This window comes from Scyliorhinus canicula, chromosome 5 (assembly GCF_902713615.1).
Source record: "Scyliorhinus canicula chromosome 5, sScyCan1.1, whole genome shotgun sequence".
In the NCBI taxonomy this organism is placed as follows: domain Eukaryota; kingdom Metazoa; phylum Chordata; class Chondrichthyes; order Carcharhiniformes; family Scyliorhinidae; genus Scyliorhinus; species Scyliorhinus canicula.
The window spans coordinates 101630726-101646323 of NC_052150.1; the positions used below are offsets into that span (position 1 = coordinate 101630726).

Below are 15598 nucleotides of genomic sequence, written 5' to 3' on the forward strand. Positions count from 1 at the left end.
TTCTGTGGTCTAGTGTTACGTCTCGGTGTGTCCCCAGGTTGCACATCAGAGGTGGAGACAGCCTGCTACTTTCCGTGCTCTGTGGCCTTTGCCCCTGGCAAATTGCCTCTGGACGACCTGAAGCCGGAGGCTCCAGCCGACTTACCGGTGTCGCAGGCATTGCCATGCCACCCAGTTCTGCCTGCTGCCCTTAGATGCGCCAATGCCAGAAGGGAGGGATTCCGAAGAAATGGAGAATACTGTAGTCTCCTTGATGAAAGGCCCCACATTCAACTCCAGTGCCTACCCCTCCCCGAGGGTGCCTGTAGGGCCCTGGGTTACTCCATGGAATGAAGGGGCAGCTGGAGTAAGCTCCAGAAGCCTCTGAGTCATGCCTGTCCTGGAGGCTCCCCATTGTCTGCTCCATGCTTTTGGCACCCTCAGTAGTAATCCTCAGTGACTGGGCCATGTTTTGGAATGCTTCAACAAGGTCCACCTGCGTCTATGTCATGCCCCTCATCGACTGGGACATGATGTCACGACCCTCAGTCATGGTCGACAGACTGAGCCATGCCTTGAACACCACCACTCAAGGCACAAACATTGTGCAGCAGGTTTTCCACTGCAGTGTTGGCCTCGGTGCCACATACTGATGGCACCATCTCCTGCGCCTGAAGGCTTTAGCACTCCTATCGGCCTTCCAGTCACTGACGACCTCTTCTGAATGTCATAGCTGCGTCCTATCATCTGCATCAGCGCTGGGAGAACATTGTCCAGAGGCTCAATATCTGGCTCGGACTCAGCTGAGTGCTGGGATGCGACAGACCTCTGACTGCTGCCTCCCTTGGATGTTCCTGCTTCCACCTGATGTGCATCAGCAGCTTCCTGGTGTTCACCAGATAGTACCACCGAAGACGGTATACTAATGTCGCCAACAAAGGTGGTTGTCTCTGCACTGGTGGAAGGTACGGGTAAAAGCTGTGATGCATCGCTGGTTGTCTCCTCGGAGCTCTCCTCTGAGGTGGTCTCTTGGGTGGTGGTGGCGGAGGGGACGGTGGCGGAGCACAACTCCAGGTGGCCCGGCCTCATCAGATGGTGATCCTGAAAGACAATGGCCATGTGGTCAGTGAAAGGGGGGATCATTTTGTGGGAGATCAAAAATTCACGAGACAGGTCACCTGGATGAGGGGACAGTGGATTTTCATCTCTGTGGCATAGACCGACCACACTGCCGGTCACTGTTCTCTCCTTGGGAAATCCCGCCATTGTGGAGCCCATTCCTCATAGTGGGTGAGGACTCGGATCTCTGGCATCCCACCCCATCTTCACCCTACCCCTCTTATTATGGGTTATCTTGTCCTGTGGCGACAAAGAAACCGCATTGTGGGCCACACATTTGATGGGTCAGCGGCTCTATAGCAGATGGCATGTGTGGGCACTGCACCTAGACATGAAGGGATTATGCTGGTGGTTGCCAAGGGCTTTTGAGGAATAAGCTTGAAGATTGGATGTGAGCAGGGTGTGAGTTGTCAGCCAATGGATTGGAGGGGAGCGGGAAGAGGGGGGGCTGGTTTGGGAAATTGAGGGGTGAAAGGCGGGACTGATGCCAGGAGAGAGGTGGCAATTTAACCTTGAGGCTCGTTGGAGGCTGTTTGTCTTCTTATAACATTGAGTGGTGACCCTCCTGGGCATGATGCCGCACTCACGAAGCTGCCATTGCCTCCCAGGTGGCATTGCTCACCCTGCTACCAATTTCTGACCCGTTGGTGGAATGGATATCCCACCTCCCATCCACTGTGTCAAGAAGCTTGACCAAGTTGGCATCCACAAAGCGAGGAGCTGGTCTCCGCACTGCCATCTTCATTTCTTAACTGGGACTAAGCTCTGAGCGAACGTTTGAAAGCAGCTCCCCCTTGTTAGCGGCGAGTAGCGGAGGCATGGGTAAGGCGAATCAGACCAGCGAGGGAGCCAGGCATGATGAGATTCACGTGGAGGCTGATTTTTTGAACTAAGTGTGGGTGAATACACGCCACGATCTCACCAATGCGGCCAATGCAAAAGACCCCGACAAACTTGCCCAAAATTACACAATTTTGTGGCTGAATCGCGTCTTGAATTTTGCTGACTTTATTTATATGTCTTGGTCTGATCTTTAATTCTTATATTTTATTTGTTTGATCAAAACTTATTAAAGAAAATTTGCAGAGGAAGTCCTTCCATATTGAAATGGGCAGCTGGAAATTTTACGTGGTCTGATCCCAAGCAGGTTTTTGTCAGGATGCAACGCTGTGAGGATGCCGATCAACAAGTTATTTATACGCACGCATATTGCAAACTCGCATTCCTTTAAACATATTCTTATTAAAATCTCATCACCGTTCTTTTCCCTGAAACTTACACAATTTTTTCTAACTTTGAAATCTAAAACAAGATTGAGACAGACCAAATTCATTCATTTGGGACGCTGGTGCTCATCAGAGAGGAGATATCATCCCATTTGTATTACAGTAGTCTTGTTCAAAAGGGGAAAGGAATACTCCTAAATAGCCCAGGTTTCTGGCAGCTCAGTTTTTCAATGTCTAGACAGGAAATATTTGAAGCTATAAATTGATAAATAGAAGGTAAACTATGTAAAGGTGAAATCAACTGTGCCAATTGGCTTTCCCAATGATTAATAACATTTCTTTCAGATTTTGAAGCAGAATTTACCCAAAAAGAAGCAACATTAAAATTTGACTACTTTGCACTTGTAACAATTATGTGGGATGGAATTAATAGTCACTTAGAAAAATATGGATTTCCTGAGGAAAGATTGTGTTTACCTAACTACCTGGAGTTTTCTGAAGAGGTAACAGGGAAGGTTGTGAGGGTAATGTTGTTGATGTGGTGCACATGGACTTCCAAAGGGCATTTAATACAGTGCTACACAACAGACTTATGAAAACATTATAACCTATGGAATAAAGAGTATCGTAGCAGCTTGGATACAAAATTGGCCGAGGAATAGGAAACAGCGAGTGTGGTAAATGTTGGCATTTCAGATGTATTGTATTATTGACATTTGACGCAGTAAGTATTAAAAACTTGGGTTAGTGTGTGCGTGACTACTGCAGTTAAGTTTTAAAAGAAAACGTAGTTTGAAAGGCAAGTATATTTTAGGAGCCAGAGGTTTAATTAAACCATCGTAAAAGGCTTGGCCTAATGGAGGTTTCTTTGGAGGAAGCGGATTCCATGTGGAGTTCATTAGATTTCAGCTTGGTGAGATGATGTCATTCATGGGTGCAGCTAAGTTATCAGGCTTTTTGCAGCGAAAGCAGGGGTGGGATTCTCCGACCCCCCCACCGTGTCGGAGAATCGCCGGGGGCCAGCGTCAATCCCGCCCCCGCCGTGTCCCGAAGTCTCTGGTACCAGAGATTCGGCGGGGGCAGGAATCGCACCATCGTGAAGGACCACAGCGGCCGACACGGAAGAATAGAGTGCCCCCACAGCACAGGCCCGCCGGGGATCGGTGGGCCCCGGGGCCAGATCCCCCCCCCCCCCCCCCCCCCCCCCGAGGACCCCGGAAGCCACCCACGCAGCCAGGTCCCGCCAGCAAATACCTGGTGTAATATGCGCCGGTGGGACTGACCGAAAATGAGCGGCCACCCGGCCCATCACAGGTTGGAGAATTGCCGGGGATGTTTGTCTGTCTGCCCAGCAGAACGTAAACTATCCTTTGGTTACATTTTAAAGAAGAGCAGGAGAATTACCTCTGGTGATCTAGCCAATACTTATTCTCCAACCAAGATTACACAAACAGATCATCTATCTGGCCATTATCCTCTTGTCTGCGGAAGCTTGACATCAAAGGTGAATGTTTAACTCATTTTTGATTTGAGAAATATTTCTGGTTCATGAATGATTAATTAATTTTTTTATTTTGCTACTAAGGAAGATATTCCCTTTTTCCTTATTCCAACTCGGCTCAGTCAGATAATTCAGAACAACTATTTGAAATAGCAAAACTGATTTGGGGCTGTAAGGAGTGAGTCATCAAATTCTGTGCCTGTCCAGCTCATTATGTTACTGACTGCTTAAAAATAAATACGGCGAGAATAATGCCAGGAAATATCACGAGATTCTGGGTGCGATCTTCCAAAAAGGGAACAAAGTCCCCCAGCGAGCGCGTTTAGTAGTGCCGACAAACACATGGCTTTGAACGCAATTCACTTTGAATAAAGGGCCTGAACGGGGAACGCGTGGCTGAGGCCGCACATAGCCCCATTTTTTACAATGGGGAGATCCACTCGTCCGAACTCCCCATTATAGCGAGAGAGCGGGACGCCATTTTGAAGTGGACCCCTGCCCAATTACACACATTCTGCCCTGGTAGTGCCGCTGCTAATGTCACCTGGGCACCTTGGAAGTACCAGGCTGGCATCAAGGTGTCAGGCAGGCATTGCCAGGGTACCCATGTGACACCAGCAGTGCCAGGGAATCACCCTGCCCAAAGCTGGGGGCCTCCGATCCCCTTGGAGACACCCGCGAGTGCCGTTCCATCTGGTCCCCGTTTGTGGGGACCAGTACCAAACAGCGCTTGCCCGAGGTCTCCGAGGCAAAGGGATTGAATCCCAAAGCCTCAGGTACCTCGGGAATCTGCACATTAGAGTGAGGCTTACTGCCTCACAGTAATATGGAGAAGTGCTCAAAGTTTATCACATCGATTGTGGGCGGGACTTCCCTTGCAATGTCCCGCGAGATTGTGTTGAATCTCGTGAGGCGGTGCGAGCTGGGTGGATCCCGGGAACAGGGTCTCCCAGCTTTCAACGGCCATGCTGCGCTGCGGCGAGCTGCTTTTCCTGCACAACGTGGTCGGAGGATCGCACCTTGCGTGTTGTTTACTTCTGAGATTTGTTGTATATCTTTGAAAATTATCCCCATGGCTCAGTAGGGGTCATTGATTTATGTTGTTAAATACAGAGACATTCAATAAAGATTGCTAAATAACTGAAGTGAGTCAGTCTTTACAAGAAGATATATACACATAATTGCTTACACAAAGATTTCCTTTCAGCCCTCTGCATCAAAGGAGGTTCCTTTGTGAGGACGTTAGTCAAGAAGTTTGTTGAAAGTGTCAAGAAGCAAGTGATCAGCAATTGCCCCCAGATGTATGGATAGGTGGATGTGGTGGTATGATTAGCATAGCTGCCTGCCATTGGTGCAGAACACTGGCTTACCATTGGCCCTGGTCGGTCATGTGCCTCTCGACCGGTTGGTTGAGACCAGTCATGTGACGGCTCCCCGATTGGTCGAGAGGCTGAGTTAACCCCGCCTCCAGGGTGGGGTATAAATACCCAGTACTCCGTGCGGTCGTTCTTCTGCTGTAAATGACCGCACGGCTTTACATCTAGTATATTAAAGCCATACTTTTGTTCAGCAACTCGTCTCGCGTTCAATTGACGGTACATCAATTTAATATACTAGAAATTTTAAGATGGAGCTCCGGATCAAGCCCGACTGCCTCCGCATCAGCCCGCAAACTCAGAACGCATCGGAAATCTTCAAGCATTGGCTGGCGTGTTTTGATAGCTATCTGGCGACCGCAAGCAGCCCCCCCACCATGGCACAGAAGCTTCATATTCTCCATTCCAGCGTGGGCATGGCGGCCTACGCGATGATAGAGGGAGAAAAGGAATATGACGTGGCCATGGATACGCTAGAAGGACAATTTCTTAAGCCGGTAAACCGAGTGTACGCCCGACATCTGCTGGCTACCAGACAACAGTTCCCCGGTGAGTCCTTAGATGATTTTTACCGGGCCCTCGCTGTCCTGGGAAGGAATTGCACCTACCTCCAAGTTGCAGCCACTGAGCACATGGAACTTTTAATCAGAGATGCTTACGTGGCTGGGATGCAGTCCGCCGCTATCCGCCAGCGGATGCTGGAAAAAGACGACCTCAGCCTAACTGAGGCACGGACTCTCTCCACCTCCCTGGAGGTCACCGACTTAAATGCCTGCGCCTATGTCCCCAGCCGCGCTGCAGCGCCCTGGGCCTCCTGGCACGCTTCCCCACCGCCATCTGCCGCTCCCGACCCCCCTCAGGCCTGCGCCGCGGGACTCCCCGACAAGGTCCCGGGGCCCCACTGCTATTTCCGTGGGCTTGCCAAAGACCCCCGCCCGCGCTGCCCGGCCCGCTCCGCCCTTTGTAAGAGCTGCGGGAAAAAGGGCCATTTTTCGACGGTCTGCCAGGCCAAATCGGTCGCTGCTGTGCCGCGCAACCCTTCTGGGCCCTTCTGGGCCCTTCCAGCGCATCGCGTCAATCTCCCCCCCACCCCCGGGCCCCTGCGTCCGGCCTGCGCGCCTCTCTGCCCCCGCTCTCAGCCGCTCCGATCGGCCCGCCGGCACCGCTAACCCCGCCCCCAGCAACCACGAGGGTCCTGCGGGCGCCACCATCTTGAGTCCCGGACGCCACGTGCGGGTCCTGTGTGCTGCCATCTTGGGGCCCCGACTCCACGTGCGGGTCCTGGGCGCTGCCATCTTGGGGCCCCGACCCCACATGCAGGTCCTGGGTGAAGCCATCTTGGGGCCCCGACTCCACGTGCGGGTCCTGGGCGCCGCCATCCTGGACTGGCACACAAGGTCCTGCCAGCACCTACTCGGCCGCCGACGATGACGACTATGGATCTTCTCCACGGCTCGCGGCCATTCAGCTCGACCAGTCACGTCCATGCACGCTCGCCAAGACGACGACGTAAATCCACCTCAACGGGCACGAGACGGACTGCCTGCTGGACTCCAGGACCACGGAAAGCTTCGTACACCCTGACACGGTAAGACGCTGCGCGCTCCCTGTCCACCCTGTAAAACACAAAATCGGGTTAGCCTCAGATTCGCACTCCGTCCGCATCACCGGGTGCTGCATCGCGGACCTCACGGTCCAAGGGGAAGCTTTTTAAAAATTATAAACTCCTTATCCTCCCCGACCTTTGCGCACCGGCACTCCTAGGACTGGACTTTCAGTGCAACCTGCAGAGCTTGACCTTCCAACTCGGCGGCCCTATACCCCCCTCACTGTCTGCAGCCTCGCGTCCCTCAAAGTAGACCCCCCCTCCTTGTTTGCTAATCTCACCCCCGATTGCAAACCCGTCGCAACCCGGAGCAGACGGTACAGCGCCCAGGACCGGACCAGCATCAGGTCCGAGGTCCATAGGTTGCTGAAGGAAGGGGTCATCGAGGGCAGCAACAGTCCCTGGCGAGACCAAGTGCTGGTGGTCCGGACTGGGGAGAAAAAACGGATGGTCATCGACTACAGCCTGACCATCAACCGGTTTACGCAACTGGACGCGTATCCTCTCCCCCGTATTTCCGCCATGGTAAATGAGATTGCGAAATACAAAGTCTTCTCCACGGTGGGCCTCAAGTCTGCTTATCACCAGCTCCCCATCCGCGCGAGTGACCGCAAGTACACCGCGTTCGAGGCAGATGGGCGTCTCTACCACTTCCTCAGGGTTCCATTCGGTGTCACAAATGGGGTCTCGGTCTTCCAACGGGAGATGGACCAAATGGTCGACAAGTACGGATTACGGGCTACCTTCCCGTATCTCGATAATGTCACCATCTGCGGCCACAACCAGCAGAACCATGACACCAACCTCCGAAAATTCCTCATAACCGCAGAACTCCTTAACCTAACTTACAATAAGGATAAATGCGTGTTTAGCACCGACCGTCTAGCCATCCTCGGCTACGTAGTGCGTAACGGAGTAATAGGTCCCCACTCTGAACGCATGCACCCCCTGATGGAACTCCCTCTCCCCAATAACCTCAAATCCCTCAAACGCTGCCTGGGTTTCTTCGCTTACTACGCCCAATGTGTTCCCAATTACGCCGACAAGGCCCGTCCCCTCATTCAGTCCACGACCTTCCCGCTGTCGACAGAGGCCTGCCAGGCCTTTAGCCACATCAAAGCGGACATCGCAAAGGCCACGGTGCGCGCCATTGATGAGTCCCTCCCCTTCCAGGTCGAGAGCGACGCATCAGAAGTAGCTCTGGCGGCTACCCTGAACCAAGCGGGCAGACCCGTGGCCTTCTTCTCCAGAACCCTCCAGGCTTCCAAACTCCGCCACTCCTCTGTGGAAAAGGAAGCCCAGGCCATAGTCGAAGCTGTGCGACATTGGAGGCACTATTTGGCCGGCAGGAAGTTTACCCTCCTCACAGACCAACGGTCAGTAGCCTTCATGTTCGATAATGCGCAGAGGGGCAAGATTAAGAATGACAATACCTTGCGGTGACGGATCAAGTTGTCCACGTACAACTACGATATCTTGTATCGTCCTGGGAAGCTCAATGAGCCTCCTGATGCCCTGTCCCGCGGTACCTGCGCCAGCGCGCAGATAGATCGCCTCCGCTCCCTCCACCCGGACCTCTGCCATCCAGGGGTGACCCGTTTCTATCATTTCATAAAGACCCGCAACCTGCCCTACTCCATCGAGGAACTCAGGACAGTAACCCGTGACTGCCACATCTGCGCAGAGTGCAAACCGCACTTTTACCGCCCCGAGCGCGCGCATCTGATCAAAGCATCCCACCCCTTCGAGCATCTCAGCATTGACTTCAAGGGGCCCCTTCCCTCTAGCAACCACAACATTTACTTCCTGATAGTGATCGATGAATACTCCCGCTTCCCCTTCGCCATTCCCTGCCCCGACATGACCACATCGACCATCATTAAGGCCCTCCTCTCCATCTTCTCCCTGTTCGGCTACCCCGCATACATACATAGCGATCAGGGGTCCTCCTTTCTGAGCGACGAGCTGCGTCAATTCCTGCTCAGCAGGGGCATTCCCTCTAGCAGGACGACCAGCTATAACCCCCGGGGTAACGGACAGGTCGAGCGGTGGAATGGTACCATCTGGAAGACCATACTACTGGCCCTCCGGTCCAGAGATCTCCCTATTTCCCGATGGCAAGAGGTTATCCCCGATGCCCTACATTCTATCAGCTCACTCCTCTGTACCACAACAAATCAGACACCTCATGAACGTCTTCTTGTTTTCCCCAGGAAGTCGTCCTCCGGATCCCCTCTCCCGAAGTGGCTGGCCGCCCCCGGACCCATCTTGCTCCGGAAGCATGTGCGGGTGCACAAGTCCGACCCGTTGGTGGAACAAGTCCAGTTACTCCACGCTAACCCGCAGTATGCATATGTGGAGTACCCCGACGGTCAGCAGGACACGGTCTCCCTCCGGGACCTGGCACCCGTCGGCGTGCGGCCTTCCCCCCCTTCACCACAGAACCCCCCCCCTCCCTGTTCTTTTTCCCCCAGCGTCCCACCCAGGCCACCTCTTCCCCATCCATGGCATCTCCACCACCATCCCGGGGTACGGAGACAGTAGGACCATCGCTCCCGGAGTCCAGGACATCAACTGAACCACCACCATCGGCTGAACCAACGTCACCAACTCCCCTGCGGCTGTCTGCCAGGACGTCACATGCAACGAAAAGGCTGATCGAGTCCATTTAACTTCACCACCATGGACCTTGTATGGACACTATGTACTGTTGCTAAATGTCTGGGCCAGTGGGAAGCCAAGGATACATTTTTTTTCTCCTTACTACTCATACTACCAGTTCTCTCCCCCCCACCCCCCAGCTCTCATTGACACCTCCCCCCCTGGCTTATTTCTCCGCAAGGGGTGAATGTGGTGGTATGATTAGCATAGCTGCCTGCCATTGGTGCAGAACACCGGCTTACCATTGGCCCTGGTCGGTCATGTGCCTCTCGACCAGTTGGTTGAGACCAGTCATGTGGCGGCTCCTCGATTGGTTGAGAGGCTGAGTTACCCCGCCTCCAGGGCGGGGTATAAATACCCAGTACTCCCGGCGGTCGTCCTTCTACTGTAAATGACCGCAGGGCTTAACATCTAGTATATTAAAGCCATACTTTTGTTCAGCAACTCGTCTCGCGTTCAATTGATGGTACATCAGTGGACAACAAACCTCGGGTTGGTGTCAGAAGGGCTGCAATATTGTGCATCAGAATCTTGTGATACAACCCAGTGGTGATTGGATTATTGGTAAATCATGTCCTGAGACATTTTAAATGCTGTTAGAAAATATATAGGAAACACGAAGATATAACTATTTAGAACATAGAACATAGAACACTACAGCGCAGTACGGGCCATTTGAAATGGTAAAACAGGGGCTGGTTTAGCTCACTGGGCTAAATCGTTGGCTTTTTTTTGGCACGGTTCGATTCCTGTACCAGCCTCCCCGAACAGGCGCTGGAATGTGGCGACTAGGGGCTTTTCACAGTAACTTCATTGAAGCCTATTCGTGACAATAAGCGATTTTCATTTCATTTCATTTTTCAGATGACTATTATGACAAGGTTTTTCAAAAGAAACATCCAACCTGACAATACAATCCCCTTAAAATGAACAGAAAGCTGAACATAATTTTAGCCATTGTCCCAAGGAGGGTTTTCTCCCCCAGGCTTTAAATCAAACTCCATCCCTGATTATTGGTTCTAAAACTAGTCCTCAAGTTCATTTAGTTGTAGGGAAGTAAAAAAAAAACAGACATTTCAAGAATATTTTGATTGAGGAGTTTTGTTCAGGAGAGACTTGCAGTTTCTCATGTTCGCTCCCCAAGGAACCTCTGAAATGGGAAGTAGGAACAAAAATGTTTTAGTTCTGCAGCTCCAAACGCTGACCCCTCTATTAGTCACTATACAATCTAGATAGTCATTACGCACACATTCAGAACAAAGACACTACTTATGGATTTTGGGTTACTCAAGGAGCATCGTGCTCATACTGCTGCAACTCCAGCAGCACAGATCATAAATGCCTGTGCACCCCCTAGTTCCTATTTCCTTTTAATTCTGCTCAGAAGGTCAGAGTTCTCTCCACTTGTTCAATCAGAACACTTTGCTGCTGCAATCATTACTATTATTTCACATCCACATTTATTCCCCAGTGTTCTTTTCAGCTATGTTTTCTTGGTAATCGTGCCTGCTATGAGGCCCCTTCCTTCCGTCTTTCAAACATTCCAATAAAGTACAGAAAATTGTGTCATTTTGGTAATCTCGGCTAATTTTGTGTGCTTACCAAACTGAGTTTTGTCTTGAAAAGGTGAAAACATTTATTGATGAATGATTCTAGTCACGTTTTTGTTTATACAATTGGGCAAGTTCCAACACGTTATCAGTTAAGGTGCAGTCCACTGTATTTCCAAACGTTTTGTAAGGTGGTTAGTTGAGGATTTTAAAATTTGGGATGTTTTATCACTGAGATTGCCCTACATCAAACTGAAGTCTGATAGGTTCAACATAACTGGTATTGAACAAGAAGGCGTATGTTAAACATGCAAAGTAATTGCAGGATTATCTGCTAACCAGAAGGAAACCACTTATCAAAATATTACTTATGTGAATGTGAAACAGCTGGACTCACTGTCATGCCACCATGTGGAACTATTTCATCACCTGATAGATCAGTTTATATAGGGAGCAGAGTTTAATGCAGTATAATAACTGGAATTACTACATAATCAGATTGTCAAATTATTCACTGGTCTGAGCAGGGCAATTAGGGATGAGCAACAGCTCCTGGCTCTGCTCTTGGTGCTCACATCCCAGGAAAGGGTAAAATAAGGTTCTTTGTATCCACTCTCTCAATTCTGACAATTAGCTGATCTTAACAAGATGGGTAAGGCTTCCATATTTTCAGCAACTGTAATATTTTGCTTTTGAGTTAGGAAGATGTGCAGTGTTTGTGTTGATTGAAAATAATGAACATATAGGACTGTATTTTACACTGGGGCAGTGGTTCCGCCCCTTTGTATAAAAGTCAGGGGAAAGTCTGACCCCGCTTGATCAGCTCACCCCACAGCCATTTGTGACCGATGGAACAGCAATTGGCTTGAGGCAGGTCACCTGACCTTCAGCTCTGAGAGCTAACAGCCAATTAGACGATCAGCACCTTTCACATCCCAGCAGCGCCACGGGCAGCGGTGATCTCTGCTGAGACTGTGGTGAGGCTGAAAAGATGGAGCCAGGATGTAAGGTGAGCCTGGGGTGAGAGGAGTGGAGGACGTGGTTGGAAAGGGTAAAGGGGGACTATGGGATTGTGTGGAAATGGGGTGTACCTCAGGGAGGCCACTGATGAGCATGGGGTGCTCGTCAAGGAGGTACCCTCCTATCTCTGGCATCAATACTCACTAGGTTTTACCTGACAGCCTAATGATTAGTCAGGGACCTGTGTGCCAGTTAAAATTCCTGGGGTGGTGGGAGAAAGTCCGTATATGGCCATTAATCAGACATTTAAGGCCAAAATTGGCACATGAGCAAGCAGGCTGCCCAATGCCTCCCCTGCCAATGATAAACTGAAGTGGGGACAGTTAGGTGCCAGGAATGTTGCTGCTGGCATGGTGCATAAATTGCCACCTGTCTGCCATACCCTCACCTGTCAAATTCTGGCATTAATGAAGCAAAAAAGGGCATTTTACCAGAATCGGGAACCAAAAATGCTTGGGTGAGTTACAAAAGCTACAAAACCATTTATCTCAGTAAGGGGGTGCTGAGTTCACAATTTGATTGACAATTTTGAAAGGCTATCAAAGAATTGGCTGCCTTGCGGCAGCACGGTGGCGCAATGATTAGCACTGCTGCATCACGGAGCCATGGTCCCAGGTTCGATTCCGACTCTGGGTCACTGTCCGTGTGGAGTTTGCACATTCTCCATGTTTGCGTGGCTTTCGCCCCCACAACCCAAAGATATGCAGGGTAAGTGGATTGGCCACGCTAAATTGCCCCTTAATCAGAAGAAATGAATTGGGTACTCTAAATTTATTTTAAAAAAAGAATTGGCTGCCTTTTATGTGGCTGCTGAACAGAGGTTCACCAGATCACGAACATCAGAACCAAATGTTCGTGCTGCGGCAAAACTGGAGAATACCAGCTCTCTCCTGCCACTACGCTAAGTTTGTTTGTGTTAATCACAGACTTGAGGGGATTTAAAATCTTTAAATGAGTTTCATTAATTAGAGTTTTTTCTGCATAAAGTGCTTATGAATAAGAGCTTAATTAGATTCTTTGAAATTTTAAAAATCTCCACATGGCTCCTGTCGTCCTTTCACAGTAGATACTTTGTGAATGGTTCTGGAGGTGGCATGGAGGGTTGTCAGATTACATGGATGTCACATGGAGGATATAAGGTGGCATGGAGTTTGATGAGGGTATGGGGGCTTGGGGATCCATTGGGGGTGAGGGTTGATGGATCTAGAAGCATTTAATAAAATTGGACCAAATTCTCAGAGAACTGAGACTGGCCTTTTAACCAGCATGCTTCAGCACCGGCCACCTCCGTGTCCTTTGAACAGCCTCCGGTTGCGACAGACCTGATTTGTTGCAGGTATGTGGAAAGCTCAGTTCCAAGGAGACAGGTCTGCCAAGTTGGGAGATTTTCTGACTCATGGGCTGGGATTCTCCCCTACCCGGCGGGGCGGGGGGTCCCTGCGTAGGGGAGTGGCACCAACCACTCCGGTGTCGGGCCTCCCCAAAGGTGCGTAATTCTCCGCAACTTTGGAGGCTAGGCCCGCGCCGGAGCGGTTGGCACCACGCCGACTGCCGCCAAAACCGGCACCAGCGGCCTTTGACGTCCGCCGCCCGGCACCGGGGCTGGCCGAAAGGCCTTTGTCGGTTCCCACATGCGCCGCCACTGACATCACCACCGGCGCATGCGTGCTGGGGAATTCTCTTCCGCCTCCGCCATGGTGGAGGAAATAGCGGCGGCAGAAGAAAAAGAGTGCCCCCACGGCACTGGCCCGCCCGCCGATCGGTGGGCCCCGATCGCGGGCCTGGCCACCATGGGGGAACCCCCCCCCCGGGGTCTGATCCCCAGGACCCCGGGGGCCCGCTCGCGCCGCTGATCCCGCCGCCACCAGAGGTGGTTCAAACCTCGGCGGCGGGAGAGGCCTCCCAGCGGTGGGACTTCGGCCCATCACGGGCCGGAGAATCACCGCAGGGGGCTCGCCGATCGGCGTGGGGTCGGAGAATTTCGCCCCAGGTTTCTGTCCTCATGGTGAAAATTTAACCCAGATTGATTTTGATGATTTACAGAGAGAGTGAATAACAATGATTTGCATTTATATTGCATTTTTATAACAATCAAGTGCCCAAAGGTACTTCATATCAGGAGATATTAATACAGGTGCCAAAAATGTTGTCAAAGAAGTAGGTTAAAGGAACATCCTAGGCTCACTCTTAGCTCCCCCCACCCCCACCCCCTCCCCCTCCCCAGTTGAGTTTTGAGGTGGGGTGGGGCGCTTGGAATTGCATCGCAAGGATCCCCTTTGAGATCCCGCCTATCCTGCCCCAGACATGATTTTTTTCATTGGGAAGCCTGCACCTGTACCTATTAAGGTGCTTAACAGCCATTTAATGTCTATCTAATGTCTCAAGGTGGGAAACAGAAAAAAGTTAACATTCTCAATTTTGGGTGGGGAGGTGGGGGAGGTTGTCTGGAATGGAAGCCCCCTTCTGGCTGACGGCGCCCTCCCCTCACAGACAGGATACCTCTGAACCTCCCTTCTGCCGCCTCCCCTGGCCTATCCCCAATAACCTATTTGCGTCCTTTGCAACTTCCTACCCTTCCCTTACTGAGACCCCTGTCGCTTACCTTCACACCAGCTCCCTGTCCTTGCCATGGCACTGCAGTGCCTCTTCTGGCCACTGCAGCTTGCCATGGCACTGCAGTGCCTCTCTGGCCACTGCAGCTTGCCATGGCACTGCAGTGCCTCTTCTGGCCACTGCAGCTTGCCATGGCACTGCAGTGCCTCTTCTGGCCACTGCAGCTTGGCATGGCACTGCAGTGCCTCTTCTGGCCACTGCAGCTTGCCATGGCACTGCAGTGCCTCTTCTGGCCACTGCAGCTTGCCATGGCACTGCAGTGCCTCTTCTGGCCACTGCAGCTTGCCATGGCACTGCAGTGCCTCTTCTGGCCACTGCAGCTTGCCATGGCACTGCAGTGCCTCTTCTGGCCACTGCAGCGCTCTGTATGGAAGGGCTGAAGTCAACAACTTGCCAAGGTGGGACCCCCTTCCAGTGTGAATGGAAGCCCTGCCTGTTGCTAATCAATGCTCTTTTTAGTGTAAAATGGAAGCAATAGGCGGGAGTGCATTCCCCACCAACTCTCCAGATGGTGGGGGATCCAAATAAATAAAGGAGAGAGAGAGATGGACGTGCAGAGAACTTCAGTGAGAGAATTCTAGTGCTTAGAAATTGAAGGCATGGCTGCTAATGGTGGAGCAGTTAAAAGCACAGCATACATCAACAACTCAGTTCAAAAGCTCTACTATCTCTGGAATACTATTCTTTGTTGAACATCTATTCTAGCCCTTCTCTTACATAACCCAAGGTGCCTGGTCTTCCCAAATCTTTTAAATTCAAATAGTAGGTGGAATCTCCCCCCTCAGGACCAGACTGGGAGGTAGAGTGGTGGTATGTAATTGGGAGGAAAGGCAGGATGTGGGGTTTGGAGTGCCCACCACTTTCTCAACTTCTCACGTTTAGTGGTGGGGAAGGTGCTGGAGTGAGGTGGTGGGTTTCACTCCTGATTGGACACCCTCTGGTTCACG

General features: G+C 51.4%; 1 protein-coding gene across 1 annotated transcript in view; it reads right to left on the reverse strand.

Annotated features, from left to right (window-relative positions):
* The window catches only part of LOC119966162 (histone deacetylase 9-like), a 1160486-nt gene that overhangs the window by 791879 nt on the left and 353009 nt on the right, over positions 1-15598 (reverse strand). The window lies entirely within an intron of this gene.